Here is a 20101-nt window from a genome sequence, read left to right as displayed (position 1 = left end):
GTGAATTACCAAACATAGTGAAACTGGCACACAATGACCAATAGGAAGCAAGGAAAGAAGACTAATGATGAAGTCAACCAATTGTAAGCAATGGGTGGGCTCTAGGTCTTTTTAGTTTTTTTCTAATAACAAAAGATCTTGGAAGTGATAGCGCAAGCCCTGTCTCAGGCAAGACCTAAAAATGGTAAAACCTGGGGGCATATTATCAAGAAACGGCGTTAACATTATCGCCACTTTAGCGGCAGAAAACTGCCGCTAAAGCGGCGATAATGGACTTGATAATACGCCCTTGTGAATTCCCATAGAAGCCCAGGTTCTGGTGTGAACATAGGCTCCTATGGGAATTCTCTACGGCGTATTATCAAGCCCATTATCGCCGCTTTAGCTGCAGTTTTCTGTCGCTAAAGCGGCGATAATGTTAACGCCATACTTGATAAAATGCCCCTTAGACCTTACAACAGTACCTACCTGAGAGGGTATTCACAAACTGATTTCTAGAAAAGTCACAAAGTTATTAGTCATGCTTTTTATGGGCATAACATTTCAAGACTACCAGCAAGGAAAAGAACCGCAGTTCTAATTTAACAAGATAAATGCGGTTGAGGACAGTTACTGATAGAGAGAATGGGAGATGTTAAGGAGAAGGGAGTTTGGGGAAGTGTGCTGCCTCATTGCAGAGCCGGGTGTTTTTTTTTTTGTATGTGAGGATTCTAAAGTTCATACACATGACTCAAAATTTATCCGAGTTAATGTATGAACATTAAACGGAAGGGGTTGGAAATGGTGACAGAAATTGCCTCTCTCTTTGTTTAGGACTTGTTCTGCCTAAAGTTCATGCATTAAATCAGAAAAATTCCAAGTAAGACGTATGAACTTTAGACGCCTCAAGAGCAAACAAAAAATAAAAAAAACAAGCATCTGGCTCTACGATGAACCGGTGCAGCTCATCATCTTATGGCATTCCCTGGTACCTTTGCCAGGTATACCATGGTGCTGCTCTCCGCTAGCTTTGCTGGCTGCATCAAGAGTATCTCCCCAAAAACCTTCCTAGGCTCAGCAAGGGTGCCCTGGTTTCTAATGGAAATAAGGTAAATGGCCTCATTGCGCCCAATTAGTTTGCTGATGGGTACCTGAACCTGCAGCAGCTCAGTAGTCTGTGTCCATGAATGTATAATTCATTCTACTCACTGAGATAATCACATATGATTTATGCCTATTAGGGATTTGTTTTAGAAAGCTGTGCCTCATCCATAGGAATTGCAAGTTTTCCCAAGCTGACCCAGAATACCAGTAACCACCCCCTTTACAACCAAGATCACCCTACTGGTCTGTGTGCCTGGACTACTCATGGTGCCAGAACTCCTGGCCATGCACTGCCACATACTAACACACATATTGCCTATTCTTCCATATAACTAATGACCTGATACTGGAAAAGGAATTAAGCTGAAGAGTCCATAGTATTGGAAGGGTCCACCCGCTGTCTTTCCTGTAAGACTATGCTAGGCAACTGTGGCTTTTGGGAAGATATTCACCCTGTAAATGCTATGCCTTTGAATGGTAAAACCTTGCAAGGGTGTCTGTTAAACACAAGGTCCCTACTCAAATACTACAGGGACATATATGATTGTAATCCCCTCGAAACCTTGTTATCATGTGTCTGATTGGAACTTGGATCAAAGAGTCCTCTGTGCATGATATTGCTCAAGACACAGAGCCTCACGGATTTTGGCACAGAGTTACTTGCTGTTTTCTGTTCCATTCTAAGGGTGCAGGAACAGCAGTTTGGGTGGAATACCCTTAATGCAAAACAGATCTATTTTTAATTGATTGTGAAGTGTTCTTCATTCTAATGAGCATGCCGCTATTTTGCTTGGTGGGATCGCTTCTCGCCCCTCCTCTGTTGATTAGGGCTTCTAAGGGGACAGAGTTAGTGTGGCCTATGGGTCCTACTACAGAGCCCTGGTGGGCACCTTGCACTGTACCCATTTGCATAATTGTTAAGTTTAATATTCCCTGATTGAGAACTGCTATTTTTGCCTGTATCACACAGCAGGTTCCTTGGAATGCCGCAGATGGAAACAATGGAAACACACAGGTTGTTGGTTGAGGAAGGTGGAGTAGAGGTTGAGATTATACATAGAGGTCACACAGAGGTTATACATAGAGTTCACATTTGAAACACCAGATGACCACTCATATTTTGTAGCTGAAGTTTCTGTAGCATTGCACCCACCTCGGATGCTACACGCGTACCTTGGCATACCCTATCACTACTATAGACAGAGCGAGATAGGAACACCTTAGAAATGCTGGAATGGGTACAACTCTGAAAATCATAACTTGGAACATTCGTGGCCCTAACAGCTATATTAAGAGGATTAGGGTGCAGACATTCCTAGGGCGGTATTCAGTCCAAATTGCATTTCTTCAGGAAACACATTGATGGGAGAAGAAGTACTTAAACTTAAGAGAAAAAGGAGGATTCAGATGTATTCAGAAACATATCCATCTAAGCAAGAGCAGTGCTTATATGGATTGTGCCTGGAGTTCCATTTCACCACCATTACTCCAGAGGGGATATAGAGGGCCAATATATTATGCTGTGTGGCCTGCTGGATGGGGTATAAATTTGCTTACTGAGTAATTATGCCCCAAACAGGGACGATAGAGATTTGTTTTCCTATCACTAGTTTAAATTGTCACTTCCTATGTACAGGTCTCCCTTATTTAGGGACAACTTCAACTGTATATTGGATTAGACTCTACAAAGGGATCCGATTAAGTCCCACATTGAACCAGGAATGATTGATAACATTAATGAGGTTATGCATAATTTAGAATGCATAAATATATCGCTCATCAGTGCACAATACATAAAGTTGGTCAGACCGACTGTAAGTCACACATACCCTCGCTGCTTAAATTACTTCTGCATGATATCTGAGCAGGTTCCTTTTGGACCATTCTCCACTCATAATACACTATGACAATGTGAGAAGTTGGCCTGATGTGCAGTGCTCACTATTCTAGTGATCACTATATATCAGTCCAAACAACCCTTATTGATGTTTGGTTGTAAGTCAACCTTATAGACCAGCTATCCTAGTAGCATGGATACGAGCAGTCTAAGGCTAAGACTCTAGAGGGCGTGTTAAGCCAGCTGTTTTACCATCACATTACCCCTTGAACACCCAGTGAAAGGACACCACACAAGTGTTATGAAAATAAACAGTGTATTTATTAGAATCACAACAGCCCTGTACTCTTTATGGGACAGGGTGCTAGGCACACAACAAAACTCTTACGAAAATACTTAAGTTAGCACAGTATATACAAATGCCCGAGGGGCACGAAAAACCATATACTCTAAAAGTGGAATGCGAAATTACTAGCAGGTAAGTACAGTACTAATAGGCTTTGGAATCGCTAGGACTTGACTATAGAATCGTTAGATTACTTCTAGGAGGCCCAGGGGACTCGGGTGCAGAGTGTGCACTCTCACGCGGGATGCGGGACAAAGTCTATGATAGCTAGTAAAGTTAAAGTTAGTGTTCACGGGCGAACCCGACCTGGTAGGGAGAAAACGAAAGTGGATCCGACCCTTGGATAGTGAGGCTATGCTGGGGCACCGAAATGCCGAAGTTACCTAGCCCAGGGGCTGCAGCTGCATATGTCTCAAAAGACGTCGGGAATCCTCGTTGACGAACCAGGAGCCTGGAAGAAAGATGCTGGCAGGCGACCAGTGAAGAGAGTTCGAAGTGATACAAGCCTGGATCTGGAAGAGGGATGACACCTGAAAGCAGAGGGGACCAAGTTCGTGACTACTAGCCAGTAGTCAGTGGGCACCAGGAGGGCACCGGATGGTAGTCACCTCGACTAGGTGAGTGGGCGACGCTGTGCTCTGCAGATTTCACGGACCAGGAGGCGTTGTCGGCGACCAGGATGGAGAGGCGAGCTGTCCCACGGTGGATGAAGCTGTCGGCGTCGAAGTACCCAGGATTGGGCAACAAAGCCTTGGCTAATTCAAGCCCACGCGGTAGACTCAAAATGGCGTCTTGAGTGGACCAGGAGGGTCCGGGGTGCTCCTCTTCTGGAAGGGAGCAAGGGCTAGTCTGGAGCAACCAGACTAGCAGCAGTGATGTCGTCGGGCGTCGTTCAGAAGGCCACAAGCCAGCGGGCTAGTAGCCAAACAACGCGGTGAGCAGCAAAAAGAAGAAGGGCCCCACGCCGATCGTGGAGATGCTGGGGGGCTGCTCTTCGGTGCTGGAGCTGCTCAGGGTTGGGGCTTCTCGGACCCCAAAGCACTCGCCAGGAGATTACTCGGCGGGCTTGCTGTGAAGAAGTCGTGCAGTCTTGGCAATAGTCGGTCCCTTGAGGTCTCGTCGCACTCACGGTTCTCAGCTTGGCTGTAGAGGTGAGTAGAGGTTGGAGGTGCCAGGGAAGCCGGGTCTTGTCGAGCTGGGCAGTCGGATTCCGGAGGAAGGACTTACAGCAGACCGCAGTGTTCTTGAGATGGTGCCTGCGGATGCAGGGTGACTACTCCTTAGCCACAAGGGAGAATCTTGAAGAAGGAAATCTTGAAGTCCTTTCGTAGAAAGTCGTGTCTTGATTCCAAAGATGATCTAATTTGGAAGGGGGCCTGCTCCTACCTTTATCTGGGAAAAGGGGGCTGGCACGCGACTAAGTCCTGCCCTATGGGTGGGACCAGGAGGGGGGTGGTTACACCCCTCTCCTTTGGCGGGCTTTCCCCAGGCCAGGGGCTGGAGTGCCCCTGGAACTGGTTTCAGCCGGCCTATGCACAGTGAGCACCGGGGTGCCACTTGCAGTCACCTTCCTCTGTAGCCCTGCCTACCTGGAATACACAAAACCCTGTCTGGGACGGTGCTGGCACCGCCCTTGGCAGGAAACCCTTTGTCCTTGCCTCCTGCTCTGGGAGGACTCCCAGCAGCAGGAGGGCAGACTTGTGTCTCGGTGGCAGCATCCATTTTGTGGATGCTAAGGCTCTGTCTGACTTTAACCGGGGTTACAGGTTACATACATGTCGTGTCCCTCTAGAAGGGTGGAATGCTAACCCCGTCGCCAGAATTGGCGAGGGGTTAGTATTCCAATTCGTATGACACCTTACTCGACATGTTTTGATAAAGCGATACCAGAGTTGGCATTTAACCGCGAGGATTATAATGCACTTAAGAGTATGTGGTATGCGATATCATGGAAACGGCTAAGGGATAGATCCCGAAAGCCGCAGACAGGCTCAGCTCATGCCAGAGCACCATCTCACACGATTCCAAGCACTCTGCCTTCAGGATTGTCAAGGCCTGCCATAGGAGTGACTGATAGGAGATCTGTGTGCCCATTTTAGGGTTAGATATAGGTATACTATATCTAAAGCAAAGGGTGATTACACCACCTTGCCCCAGCTGTCGTGCAGCCAGTTGTGTCAGATTTGGATGGCCAGCCAGGGGTGGCATAATACATGCTGCAGCCCCTGGTAGGCCCTGGGTACACCTATGCCCTGGGTACCTAAGGTACACTGTACAGGGACTGATAAGGTGACTCAGTATCCAATTAGATATGTACCTAAGGTACATGGAATCCATTTTACAGAGAGAGCAGTAGGCCTGGGGTCCTGAATAGCAGGGCCCCAGGTCAACTAAGTCAGAAAACCAGCAAAACACCAGGCAAAAAGTTGGGGGCAACCATAGTCAGGGATCTACCTTCCTACACAAGGGGATTGATAGATCAAGGGTCCCTGCATGGCGCCTGCTCCCACCCGCTTTGCAAGACCCGGGATTTAAAATGGGGATTGGAGCAACGATCTCTAGGTACTTTGACAATAACTGGGGAACCACCATTGCCCGGGCCATGGAATAGGACACGCTAAAAGTTGTCCTTAGAGGGGGAATGCATGTCTCAGATAAATGAGATAAAACAGTAGTTGTAGCATGACAAGGACCGAGCAGAAACACATTGTTCAGGCTTCAATCCCCAAACTCCAGTCATCCTTCCGGGAACTAGCTAGAGTAGAAGCAGAATGTAAAGTGGCAGATGCCTGGGACACACTGGATAGGGTTACTCAAAGATTATTGAAAGCAATTACATGTAGAAGGTGATATATGAAGTACATTGCTAGTGTGGGAGCTGAAAAGACATGAGCCCTCCTCTATTTATTATATTATCACTGGATTGTACTCAGGCCCTTACGCAACCAGCCGTCAACTATACACTTGTGCAATATTTAGAAATAATATATAAGACACAGACATGCTCTTCAGCAGCATTGGTTGATGGCTTCTAAAATGAACTTGCTATTCCATTCCTTATGGCCGGGAGCTGCACTAGATCCAGACCTCTCTGAAGAAGAGCTCATGTCAGCCCTTGATGACATCGCAGCTGAGAGGGCCCTGGGAATGGACGACTGTGTATTTGAAACACGCTACCTTTGTCAGTGATTGGCTGGTTGGCAATTTGGTTGTCCTCCAGCACTGCTAATATACTTTACAAAACGTACTGCGTCCCATAGCCAGCTCAACATTAAAGAAGCTCAATAGTTTCCTAGCCTCAGTCGTATGGGTGGGAACAATTAGTAGAGTACAGCTAGCGCACCTGAAAAATTATGGGTGGCTTCCTGACTTAGAGCTGTATTATTTAGCTTCAACATGTCTGCAACTGGGAGAAAGATCTGGGCATCATATGTACTACCTCACTTCCACTTTCTCTAGATCTTCCTGTGATCATTGGAGTTGTCATTGCAAGATGGGAAATGACAATAAAAAGGGTTCTTAAATGACCCCCCTTTGAGAAAAATACTGCAGTTCTGGCAGCTGCAACCTTTTCGAAATATACTTATTGACATGTTGATGTCTCAGTAGAGAGAGGGTTGGTGTCTTACACTGGGGGGCTCAATATGGGTGTCAGGTTTATAATATTTGAAGGGGCACAAGCAACATTTGGGGTGAGACGGGGACAGTTTTTACAATTAGCTAAATTAACAATATCTGCAATAGAGAAATGACAGAATTGTCACCATCTCCGTTTCACTTGAGGTGGCGCTTGAGGGAAGTGTGGGGGGGGGGAATAATATCCCATTTATATAAACCCGCTTAAGCCAAAAAGAGTGAAACCTCCCTTGAAAGGGTGTGATTGCCGGGAAACCTAACTGCAGCAGCCTATAACTGATAGGTAATGGGAGATGACCTGTGCACTGGAACACTGGTAGCTACTAATGCTAGATTTAAGTTGTTGCATTTTTATATATTACATTGCACATGCCTCACCCCAATGAAAAACCATAGAATGTATGCAGACAGATCACCTTCTTGCCCTAGGTGTGCTAGTAATAATGCCGAGTGTATTCACATGATTTGGGGCTGCAGACACATAGAAACGTATTGGGGGACGTGACTATGGTTCTGAAAAAAGTGATGTTCATACATATAGAGACCTTAGTGAAGCATTGTGTGTTGGGGGTGGTTACTAACCATGGAAAGTACAATGCAGTATAAATATGCAATGTTATGGGTTGTCTTTGGAAAACAACATATAGCAATTTGCTGGCTCTCCACAAGGGTTTCAACTGTTACAGCTTAGCTTAGGGGCATGACCAAATGGGTGCTTCCAGAATAGAGGAGGTTGAAAGAGGTTATGCTTAATGAAAAAACATATGTGGCTAATTCACAATGGGCAGAAATGATAAATGCTCTCATTAGAGTAATGGAGTGTATTCCCCCCAAGGGAGGGTGCATCCAGGGTGGCGGAGGTAACTCCAGAATTTTCTTCCACTTCAAAGCTGGCACCTGGTATAAAAAAAAAGACTCTCACACCCACACTTCAGTTCAATTCTCGATCTAAGGAAGGACTCTGAGAGGACCTCCCTGCTGCTGTGTGCCCTGCTGTCCCAAGGGGGCTGCCCTGCTGTCTGCCTTGTGCCCTCAGAGCACTACCCTACTGCTCCAGACTGGCTTTCCTGTTTGAGCCCAAGACTTCCAGAGTGACTCCAAGGGCTAGTTGGCTGGCCTCCTGATAAGAGCCTCAGGGACAGAAAAGGATTCAACCATCTTGAACACGCTCTTGGCCCCAGCCTGAGTGAGTCCTGACACTCTAAGTCATGGGTACTCACAAACTTTCTCTCGGGGGCCAAATTTACAGTGTGGTTTGTGTCCGAGGGCCGCACCGGTGGGGGCGGGGTCGGGGCGGGGCTAAAGCAACCAAAAAAACTGTGACCATGAGGTTGATCATAGGTCCCTGCAGCGGACGCCTTCGTCCACTGAGCCAACAGACCCGGCATAGAAACACATCTCCCCCTCCCCCTCTCTCCCTCTCCCCCTCTCCCTCTCTCTCCCTCCCTCTCTCTCCCTCCCCCTCTATCTCTCTCCCTCTCCCTCTCACTGTCTCCATCACTCCTGGTCTCCATCTCTCCCTCTCTCCCTCTCTCCCTGTCTCCCTGTCTCCATCTCTCCATGTCTCCATCTCTCCATGTATCCATCTCTCCATGTATACATCTCTCCGCCTCTCCCTCTCTCTCCATTTCTCCATCTCTCCCTCTCTCCATCTCTCCCTCTCTCCATCTCTCCCTCTGTCTCCATCTCTCCCTCTGTCTCCATCTCTCCCTCTGTCTCCATCTCTCCATCTCTACCTCTGTCTCCATCTCTACCTCTGTCTCTGTCTCCATCTCTCCCTCTGTCTCCATCTCTCCCTCTCTCCATCTCTCCCTCTGTCTCCATCTCTCCCTCTCTCCATCTCTCCCTCTGTCTCCCTCTCTCCATCTCTCCCTCTCTCCATCTCTCCCTCTCTCCATCTCTCCCTCTGTCTCCATCTCTCCATCTCTCCCTCTGTCTCCATCCTCCCTCTCTCCATCTCTCCCTCTCTCCATCTCTCCCTCTCTCCATCTCTCCATCTGTCTCCATCTGTCTCCATCTCTCCCTCTCTCCATCTCTCCCTCTGTCTCCATCTCTCCCTCTCTCCATGTCTCCCTCTCTCCAACTCTCCCTCTGTCTCCATCTCTCCCTCTCTCCATCTCTCCCTCTGTCTCCATCTCTCTCTCTCTCCATCTCTCCCTCTGTCTCCCTCTCTCCCTCTGTCTCCATCTCTCCATCTCTCCCTCTGTCTCCATCTCTCCCTCTCTCCCTCTCTCCCTCTCTCCCTCTCTCCCTCTGTCTCCATCTCTCCCTCTGTCTCCATCTCTCCCTCTCTCCATCTCTCCCTCTCTCCATCTCTCCCTCTCTCCATCTCTTCATCTGTCTCCATCTCTCCATCTGTCTCCATCTCTCCCTCTCTCCATCTCTCCCTCTCTCCATCTCTCCCTCTCTCCATCCCTCCCTCTCCCTCTGTCTCCATCTCTCCCTCTGTCTCCATCTCTCCCTCTGTCTCCATCTCTCCATCTCTCCCTCTGTCTCCATCTCTCTCTCTGTCTCCATCTCTCCATCTCTCCCTCTGTCTCCATCTCCCTGGGCACCCACCGACCTCCCAGGGCTCTGTCCATCGTGCATGCAGCTGCTTGGCCAACACAAGCCAGGTCTGCGATCCAACACTACACAAAGCGACCTCCGTGGCACGACCGGGGAGACCTTGCAGGCCATCCAGTGAAAGCTTCAGTGTCAGGGGAGATTATCACACTGCAGGAACCGACAACCTTGCACACTTGTGCAAGAAAGACAAGAACCAGTAAATAAGAGGAGCCAGGAAATGCCAAGTCACCTAAAGCGAGAATTACACTTCTTCCCCCACCTCCTCTCGCCCCCCATCGACTGCGCAAGAAAACCACCACTGGAACATTTCATTCTTTGAGCAAGCGTCGCTTCTCACCAGCGCCTCTGCGCCCACCTCCCAATGTAGGAACTCTTTGGGAAAAGCCGTGACCCGATCCTGGGGGATACAGAATGAAACGGGGGGGGCTGTAAGGACTACAACAGAGGCAGAATAGTATTTAAAGAAACACACAAGACTAGTGATTAGGAGTCTGTTTAGTGAGAGAGGCCCTTATATAGGAGGGAATATTCTCGCATAGCGCTCTGAGCAAAGTAAATAACCTCTCGGTGCTTGGGGGCGCCGTGACCCGACCCTGGGGGATACAGAATGAAATGGGGAGCTGTAAGAGCTACAGCAGAGGCAGAGTAGTATTTAAAGTAAAACACAAGACTAGTGATTAAGAGTCTGTATGGGGAGAGAGGGCCTTATATAGGAGGGAATATTCTCGCATAGCGCTCTGTGCAAAGTAAATACCCTCTCGGTGCTTGGGGGCGCCGTGACCCGACCCTGGGGGATACAGAATGAAACGGGGAGCTGTAAGAGCTACAGCAGAGGCAGAGTAGTATTTAAAGTAAAACACAAGACTAGTGATTAGGAGTCTGTATTGTGAGAGAGGGCCTTATATAGGAGGGGAAATTCTTGCATAGCGCTCTATGCAAAGCAAATAACCTCTAGGACTCACCCTGCCTGTGTGCCCTTCCCCCCTCCCCCTCCCGGGCTGTGACAGCTTCCAGGCGCGCGCACACAGCCGCCGCACCCAAGCATTTTCACAGGTCTTTAAAAGACCATTAGCATGTTAATAAGGCTATTTTCACCTCTCAGCGCCCCTGCAGCCCCACTCTGACTACGGCGGAAATCGCCCGGCCCCCACAGGCAGCAGAGTCTCTGAGCCGAGCTCTGGTTGCAGACAGCCTTTAAAAATAAAAACTCGGGTACGATGTCTGAAAGGTCCGCGGGCCGCCAGGGAAGGCTTGCCGGGCCGCCAGCGGCCCGCGGGCCGTACTATGAGTACCCCTGCTCTAAGTGGTGCCCCTCCAGTCCTGCACCTTTGGAAGTGGCGCTTGTCTTGCTTCGCCTTTCAGATAATACAGAATTTCCCACACTGTAGCTCAAACATGGTGAAGCAGGAGACATAAAACACAACAACACCTAGAAAAGGGTTTTATTTTACAAAATGCAAAGACTCTCTTTTCAGAATAAGGCTTGGGATCTCTCTAACAGAAAGGCTTTCCCAGATGCCAAAATGAATCAGCTTCAAATACACATAGAGATATATATTTATATGCAAGCAATAATAACACACTTGGTAAATGCAACAGTTAAATGCATGAATAATACTAATGAATAAACAAGCAGCAAATAATATGAGATAACACTCAAGTGAATATACTGTACATCCTGCAAGAGATCAGAAAGATATATACACTGAATCACAAAGAAAACACCTCAAATGATCAAAGCCACTGGCCGCACATCACAATGGCAATAATCAAAATTCAAACACCTCAAATTACCACAGCGACTGGAACCACGCATCACAATGGCAATAATCAAAACTCAACACTTCACCTGGTGCAAACACTGCATCTTATCCCACTCCTGACCTGGGGATTAAACGGCCGGGGATAAGAGCCTCAGCAACCAGGGTTCCGCTGTACGGAAGTAGACGCATCCGTCCCCATTCGGATTCCAAAATCCCGGTTTCTAAGTCAACAACCCTCAGTTTCATAATCTCAAAACACACACTAGAAGGTTCGAAAGTCTTCCTCCCCTTGCCAAAGGAATCTTACTGGAACTGGCCAGCTTCCAGGAAAGCACTCCATGACAGGAAGTAGTTACCACATTACCTCTACATTCTCGCATGTTCCAGCCTTTGTGTTAACGATTCATGAAAGGGGGTGGTGATGGACAGAGCATCTGAATTAAGCAGAACACTCATACCCCGTCAAAAGATCAGGGCTTTGTGTTAACGAAGCGAATGAAAGCCTTCCAGGGTACATTAAACATTCTCTCACAATAACAATCCTTGAACGTGATAAACCCAAACAACTTGCAAGCGTGGCTGTGCGCGCAGATAAAGCTCAAGCCAGGCAGAGTCAGAATTCCCGGGCTCAATGTGCCACTGGATTCAAACTAGACTGGCTAAGGAGGGGTTAAAACCCAAAACCTGTCCCAGTATGCTTGTTGCTGGTCCAGGTAGGACCAGGTTTGGCAGGTTGAGCTGGACTGTTCCCATGGGGAACAGGGTCTAGGCTGATTTGCATATGGCTGGTTCTAAACTGGAGTGGCATGGTGACCAAAAGTGTGATGGATTTACCCTAGATCTCTTGACTGGGGGTAAATGTTTTGATTTGTTCTGCATTCCATCCATCATTTGTGTTACTTTTACCCAATTGAACCACCTCATGAGGAAACAAGAGTGATTCTAAGTTTCCTGATACAAACACCTGACATGCAGATTACTGCTTACTTTGTTATCTACGGGTCTGCCAACTGAATGGTATTTTACTGGCCAGTATTTTTCTGTTGATAGCAGTAACAAATAGGGAAAAGCAATGACATCTGCTTTTTTCCCCTTTTGAAATATAAACCTATAACAGGAAACACATGAATATATCAATTAAAACGTATCTGCGTGCTTTATACATGAGCTCTAAATGATTATTAAAGCAGATAGAGATCAACTGCAGTGTTACAAAATACAGATAATTGTACTTAACTTGTCCGAATAGCTGACCTGTCACTTACCCAACGCACTCAATAGGTGATTGATACAGAGGGCTGCGGAGCACTCTGTCCGCAATTTCCATAGACTCGAGGGTTCTGTTGAGAAACCTTAAGTGCTGGCGGAGCACTTTGCTTGGGAATTCGATAACCCAATCGGGGTTCTGACTGTTAGCTGCAGAGAGGGTGGAGCGCAGGCGTTGCTTCCGAACTGCGGGTGCTGGTCTTACCTTGGTGGTCCTGTCCTGATCCTAATCTGGTCATCCTGTCCTGCCCTGGGGTGTCCGTTCTGCACCTGCTGGCCTACTGGCGACTGTCCTTCCTTGGGGTTTCTCCTGTCCTTAACTGACCCGTGGCCAGGGTTGGTCTTCACAATGTGCTAGGTAAATATAATGCTGGGAAACCTATTCTGCATCCTTCACTTTTTCTTTCTTTGCTTTAATAAAGACGTACTCTTGCATATTGATTTTTCCATGCTTTCTTTATGAATTGATAAATGAAAAGATCATATATTATCGTTGTTATACTAGCATGTTCCAATTTCTCCCTATCGATTCGATTCGATTCATAAACTTTATTGGATTCAAAATGATAGAATCACAAAAGTATACAGACCTTAGTTTAAAAAGAAGAACATATTAACATCAATAAATCAAAATGATTCATTTTACAGTTTATACATTTTAAAATCTAAAAATAAAAGGTTTCCAAAAGGGAAGTTTATACAAATATTATATATCATTTTTCGATTAATCACACCCTGTACCAGAGGATAAAGTTATAATTCATTTTATGCAGATAGCGGAGGAAGAAAGGTATTAACCAGCTAGCAGAACCGTTTCCTGAATTGCAGTGACAATCGTATGAAACTTAGCAGGGCGCAACATACTCCAGGTGATAACGACAACAAATAATCGTAACCCTCTTTATAATTGCATGGTCATCGGTTTTGTAGGATAGGCTTAATAAACCTAGTTCTTTGTTCCTTTTAAAGACTACAAAAAAGAACAAGATGAATAGTATTTTGACTAGTTTTGTCATCACAAGGACAAGGGGGTAGCCTCTCACACCAACCCTTGTTTTGGGAAGGCAAAGAGAAAATGAAGTGTGTTTAATCTAAATTTTGTCAAATAAAAACGCCATTGCACATGAGTCGTAAATGTTAAATAAAATTGGACCTTCGATTTACCCAAGCAATTTGTTGACTGATCTAAATGTAACATATTTGAGCTGTTACGGTAACTTGTTTTAATTAAAGTTTTTATATCCCCCTGCATATTTTCAGGATTGTCATACAAATGGCCCAGACCAATTTTATGCAGAGTGTCACTAACATATGAAAGCCATGGAATCTGCATTGCATGTTCAAGATTTTTGCAGTCCCGGAGGATATCTTTTGAGAGCTGAAGATCTTCTGATAACCATACTTTACCCCATAATATTAGAGGGGAAACATGGATGATGTCAGTCACATATTCCAGTCCCAGCTCAGTATGGCAAAAACTATTAGATGAACCTGGTGGGACTGCTAACAGACGTTTTAGGAATTTATTTTCCATGACCTGGATCATGGCTGGGTTTTCTGTCCCCCAAACCCCTGCCCCATAAGTGGCCACAGATAAGCACTTTGCTTTATACAGAGTTTTTAAGTGTGGGACTGGTTTTTGTCCTAGTTTACTACAAAAACGAAATAAACCCTCTATAGATCGCCTAGTGCTTTGTACACGCGCCTTCATCAAAGGAACCCAGCTCAGCTTTTTGTTAAATAAATTTCCCAGGCAATTAGAATTTTCGACTTTGTCAATGGTAGAATTCATTACCATGAACTTACGGGTTTTTGTCCCTTTAGGACCACAGACCATTGCAAAAGATTTTTCAAAATGTACCTTTAGGTCCAGGTCCAGCATAAAGTTGTTAAATGCATCTAAACAAGTCAAGTCAAGTCAAGTCAAAGAATTTATATAGCGCGCTACATACCCAGAGGGTCTCAAGGCGCTTAGGAAGGGGAGGAGGATTACTTGTCAAATATCCATGTTTTAAGTTGCTTTCTGAATGCTAGGTGGTTTTGGGTAAGGCGAAGGTAAGTGGGGAGTGAGTTCCATGTTCTAGCAGCCAGGTATGAGAAGGATCTGCCTCCCATGGTGGTCTTGTTGATGCGAGGTACAGTGGCGAGGGCTTGGCTGGAAGAACGCAGTTGGCGGGAGGGGGTGTAGAAGGACAGTCGAGAGTTGAGGCATTCTGGTCCGATGTCGTAGAGTGATTTGTGTGCGTGGGTTAGCAGTCGGAAAGTGATTCTCTTATTGACGGGTAGCCAGTGGAGGTCTTTCAGGTGACCAGAGATGTGTTCGTTGCGTGGGATGTCTAATATGATCCTGGCTGAGGCGTTTTGGATTCGTTGGAGTTTCTTCTGGAGTTTAGCGGTGGTACCTGCGTAGAGGGTGTTTCCGTAGTCCAGTCGGCTCGTGACCAGAGCATGGGTGACAGTTTTCCTGGTTTCGGTGGGGATCCAGCGAAATGTTTTTTTGAGCATGCGAAGAATGTTGAAGCAGGATGAGGATACGGCGCTGACTTGTCTGTTCATTGAGAGAGAAGAATCCAGGATGACGCCTAGGTTCCGTGCGTGGTCTGTCGGGATGGGTGCTTTTCCAAGGGCTTCCGGCCACCAAGAGTCATCCCATGCAGAGGGGGATGTGCCTAAGATGAGGACTTCTGTTTTATCTGAGTTCAGTTTCAGACGGCTGTGTTTCATCCATTCGGCAACTTCTTTCATTCCTTCGTGTAGGTTAGTTTTGGCGGTGCTGGGGTCATTGGTGAGAGAAAGGATTAGTTGAGTGTCATCTGCGTAAGAGATGATGTTGAGGTTGTGTTGGCGGGCGATGGACGCGAGGGGGCTCATGTATACATTGAAGAGGGTGGGGCTGAGTGAGGACCCTTGGGGTACGCCACAGATGACTTCAGTGGCCTCGGACTTGAATGGTGGAAGGCGGACTCTCTGGGTTCTTCCGGTGAGGAACGAGGTGATCCATTCAAGTGCTTTTCCTTGTATTCCGATGTTACTGAGGCGTTGTAAAAGGGTGCTGTGGCAGACTGTGTCGAATGCTGCAGAGAGGTCGAGGAGGATGAGGGCGACTGTGTCTCCATTGTCCAGTAGAGTTCGAATGTCGTCTGTTGCTGCGATGAGGGCGGTCTCAGTGCTGTGTTTTGCTCGGAAGCCAGATTGTGAGGAGTCGAGGGATTTGTTGGCTTCGAGGAAAGCGGCGAGTTGGTTGTTGACAGCTTTCTCGATGACTTTGGCCGGGAATGGAAGGAGCGAAATGGGGCGGTAATTTTTGAGTTCGGTGGGGTCCGCTGTGGGTTTTTTCAGAAGGGCGGTGAGTTCAGCGTGTTTCCAGTTTTCCGGGAAGGTGGCGGAGTTGAAGGAGCAGTTGATGACGTCCCGGAGGTGCGGTGCTATGACGGAGTCTGCTTTGTTGAAGATGTGGTGAGGACATGGGTCTGTGGGGGATCCTGAGTGGATGGAGTTCATCAGGCGGATGGTGTCCTCAGTGGAGATTGGGTTCCAGTCATTAAGGGTGTTCTCGGGGGGAGAGTGTTCAGCAAATGGTTGGTTGGGTTGGTCTCCGGGTTGGTTGTCGAAGCTGTTGTGGATGTCTGCAATCTTGTTGTGGAAGAATGAGGCTATGGAGTCGCAGAGGGCTTGAGAGGGGGTGATGTCGTTGGAGTTGGCCGAGGGATTGGAAAATTCCTTGACGATGTTGAAAAGTTCCTTGCTGTTGTGGGCGTTGTTGTCAAGTCGATCCTTGAATGCTGTTTTCTTGGCCTTTCGGATAAGTTGGTGGTGAGTGCGGGTGGCGTTTTTGAAGGCGTCCTTGGTGCTAGTGGTTGGGTCTTTTTTCCAGGCCTTTTCAAGGGAGCGGCAGAGCTTCTTGGACTTCTTAAGATCATCGTCTGCATACTATTAGCTGTAAGAGTCATTAAAACCGTATCGTCGGCATAAGATAACATAGGTATCTTCTTGCCGTTTACTTTTGGGAAATCCGAGCAATGTTCCAACAAAAACCTTTCCAGACCATTAGTGTAAACTAGGAACAAAAAAGGCGCTAAGATGCAGCCTTGTCGCACACCCTCGGTTGAGGGGATGGATTTTGTTTTTTTTCTCCTGGCCCAAATCTTATGGCCACAGTTGTAGCCGCGTGTAATCTACGGAGCAGGGTAACCAGGGGTTCTTCAAAACCCATGTCCTCCATCATCTGCCATAGATTATTTCTGCAAACAGTGTCAAAGGCACTGGCTAAGTCCATGAAGGCCAGGTGGATGGAAGAAGCCCGAGCCTTCATGTACTTACCCATAATTAGTGCCAAATTTAGACACTGTTCGGTTGTTCCCTTTCCTCTCCTAAACCCATATTGGGAGTTTACAATTAAGCCCACAGAATCTGCCCATGTCTCCAATCTGGCCAAGATTATCCTACCCAATAACTTGCATGATGCATCAATTAATGATATTGGGCGATAACAACGTGGGTCGCACTTATCACCCTTCTTAAAAATTGGCACCACCACTGCCTCCTTCCAAGATAGGGGAATGCGACCAACAATAACTGCTTTGAAAACATTCAATAGCAATGGGGCCCATAAGACAGTATTATGTTTGAAAAAGTCCAGCGGCACCGCGTCCGGGCCAGGGGCTTTTAATCGAACACCTTTCCTCAAGGCCTCTTCCACTTCCGAGAGAGTGAGCGAAGAACTAAGCAGGGAAGCTGTGACCGGGAGGTCCACATCCCTTAGTTCATCCTGTGTACCTATAAGGGGTACAGACTTAGGGTTAAAAATATTCCCATAATAGGCTTCCCATGTCTCGGCCGTTATCTGCATCACCATATTATCCTTACCATCATTGGAAAGGAAAGGACAATTTATGACCTCCCAAAAGAGCCTACTATCTTTCAAATCTGAGGCTTTCTCTAGATCATCCCAAGCTTGCTTTTTAAGATCTAACTTCCGTTTTTTAATTGCCTCTTTATAGGTGCTTCAGGCAGTTCTTACCAACTCCTTATTCCTTGGTTTTTGGTGCAAAGCCCTTTTAAATAATTTTTGAGCTGCAGAACAAACAGCATCAAACCATTTAAAGCCCTTAGACTGTTTAGAGACCAGTGGTTTTTTAAGATGCTCTGCCACATTCCCACACAAAATGTCAAAGTTTCTAATTATATTTTCTGGGTCTGTGGTTGGTGATAAACAAAGCTCAATTTCAGAACTATTAGCATTTAAGATCTCTACCTCCAGCCCAATTGCATCTACTTTCTCCCACTTCAGGGTAACTCCTTTGTTCCTATTATATGTTATCGGTTGATCCCAAGTTGGGTGTCTTGCAATAACAGGAGGGCACAGGGTTAAAATTGGAGGGTTATGATCGCTCACCGAGTTTACATGCGTCTCAAATTTATTAATGTAGTGTAAATGGCTACTAGATACAATAGCGAAATCAATGACACTCATAGAACCTCCAGTTCCTTGGAAAGTTGGTATTGGAAGTGAGTTTGGAGCAACCCACGATTCCATTATGCATAAGTCATTAATGACAATAATGTTATTTAACGCATCACCCTGAGGTGTATGCTTAAAATGTTGCATAGGGTGGTCATTTAAATCAACCAAACCACAAACATTCGACCCACCAAATTTACAAAAGGAACAATTAAAATCACCAACCCATAAAATAAATAATGAGGGTAAGTTACTACGTGCCTTGGATATATCCTTCTGCAGATTCACAATTACAGCAGTGTCATGATTATCAAAGATATTGTAATACCAATTGATCAACAACAGGGGCACAGGAAACCGGGATTGTAACAAGAGTAATTGATACCAAGGCGTGTCCACTATTCTAGATGTTGTTAGATTACTCCATTTAAGAGAAATGGCGGTCATAATACCACCTTTTGCCCTGCCTGCCTGCGATGGCACAGCTAATACATTGAAGGATTGAAATCCATCAAGGTCCTGATCAGATCTACTCCATGTCTCCTAGAGACACACAATATCATGGATTCCTACATAATTCAACCATGCATCATCCTGTAACCTCCTAGAGAGACCTGCAATGTTCCACGAGATCAGGCGAAGCCCAATTTCCCCCGGCGAGTCACCCAAAGAATCTATGTGCGTGGCCATATCCGGCCTGATGTCGGGCAAATCTAACACACAATTTACATTGTCACAAACTTCCATTTCAACAGGATTTCCATTCGTCACAATACAAGCTAGTGCCATCTCATCAATGTTACCCCTCAAACTTTCAATCGTTTGTTCCACTAAAAGACTACCCACTTCACCACACGGTTTGGCGGGCTTTTGGCTAGTTGGTAGTCAGTCTATATCCTCCAACCCCATCAATGATTCTAAGCGATTTCTTAAGGGTATGTTATTTGGTGTCCACCCAAGATATTCCTCCCCCTGAAATCTCATTCTTGGGTAGTTTTGGGGTGGATAGGAAAGGGCATGCTTTAGATTGGGATAAAAATATTCCAAACCTATGCATTGAATATCACCCAATCTACCGAACCTTGGTTCACGACAAATAAAATCCTTAACCCATTTTTCCCTAAAATTTATAAGGATACAGTCTCCCTCCAAATCTTTGTCACTTGGCCCCACCCAAGGAACCCTTCTAACATTTAAAATATCTGTCCTAGAGGCAGGGGGAAGCGGTCTATTTTTGTTAAGCCAAAAGATTACTCTATTTCTGAGATCCCTATTTAATTCCAATTGATTAGACCTAAGCCCTGATACTCCTGTCAAAATAGCTGTAAAAGGGGCAGAATCAGGAGGCAAATTTACACAAACCGCCCTTTTTACTGGAGCCTTTACTCCTTGCTTTATGGGACCCTGTTTTGGTATTACCTTAGGCCTAGTTATAGCCGCCTGGTTGGATACGGAAGACTTTGATGTAGATGGGGCAGGTACTACAGGCTTTTGGTTTCCGCCTACACCCACCGCCAGAGTGGGGTTATTTGAGGCTATTTGTGGTACAACTTTAGCAGGATCAGCATTTGTAACTGTTTGTAATGCCCCTACTGGCTTCTTTAAACCTACTTTCTTTGTAGCAGTAGGTATACCACCCGGATTCTCAGTGCCCTTACTATTCTTAACCAATAGTTCAAGGGAATGGGTGTTGACCGAAACAAGATGTTCTAGTTGGTCCAATTTCAGACTTATTATTTGCGTCCTTTCCAATAAAGGCCTCAAAAGACTTTTAACCAGTTTTACAATATTAGGAAGTAAATCATCGTTTGGGCAGGATTGATTTGGGGGTTCAACATCCACAAACGGAGTTCCCTTTTGTTTAGAAGATTTGGCCACAGCTCGATGGGTATTGATTTTGGCTGTTTTTGCTCTATTACCCTTATTATGGCCCCCTCCTCTTTTCCGCTTGCTCGTTTTTAAGGTTTCAATTACTTTTGGATCTGGTTCTGAATCATGGGATTGTGCCGAGATGGGCACTGTTTGAATTGTGTTAACATTTTGAATGCTACCCCCACTAACAATGCTTGATGCTGTACAGTCCGCATTTAAGCTGTCCTCCAAAACGTTCGGGGATACTAATTGAGAAACTACATTAATAG

The sequence above is a fragment of the Lissotriton helveticus genome, chromosome 3_1 (assembly GCF_964261635.1).
Source record: "Lissotriton helveticus chromosome 3_1, aLisHel1.1, whole genome shotgun sequence".
NCBI classification, from domain to species: Eukaryota; Metazoa; Chordata; class Amphibia; order Caudata; family Salamandridae; genus Lissotriton; species Lissotriton helveticus.
This window is presented reverse-complemented; position numbering follows the sequence as displayed.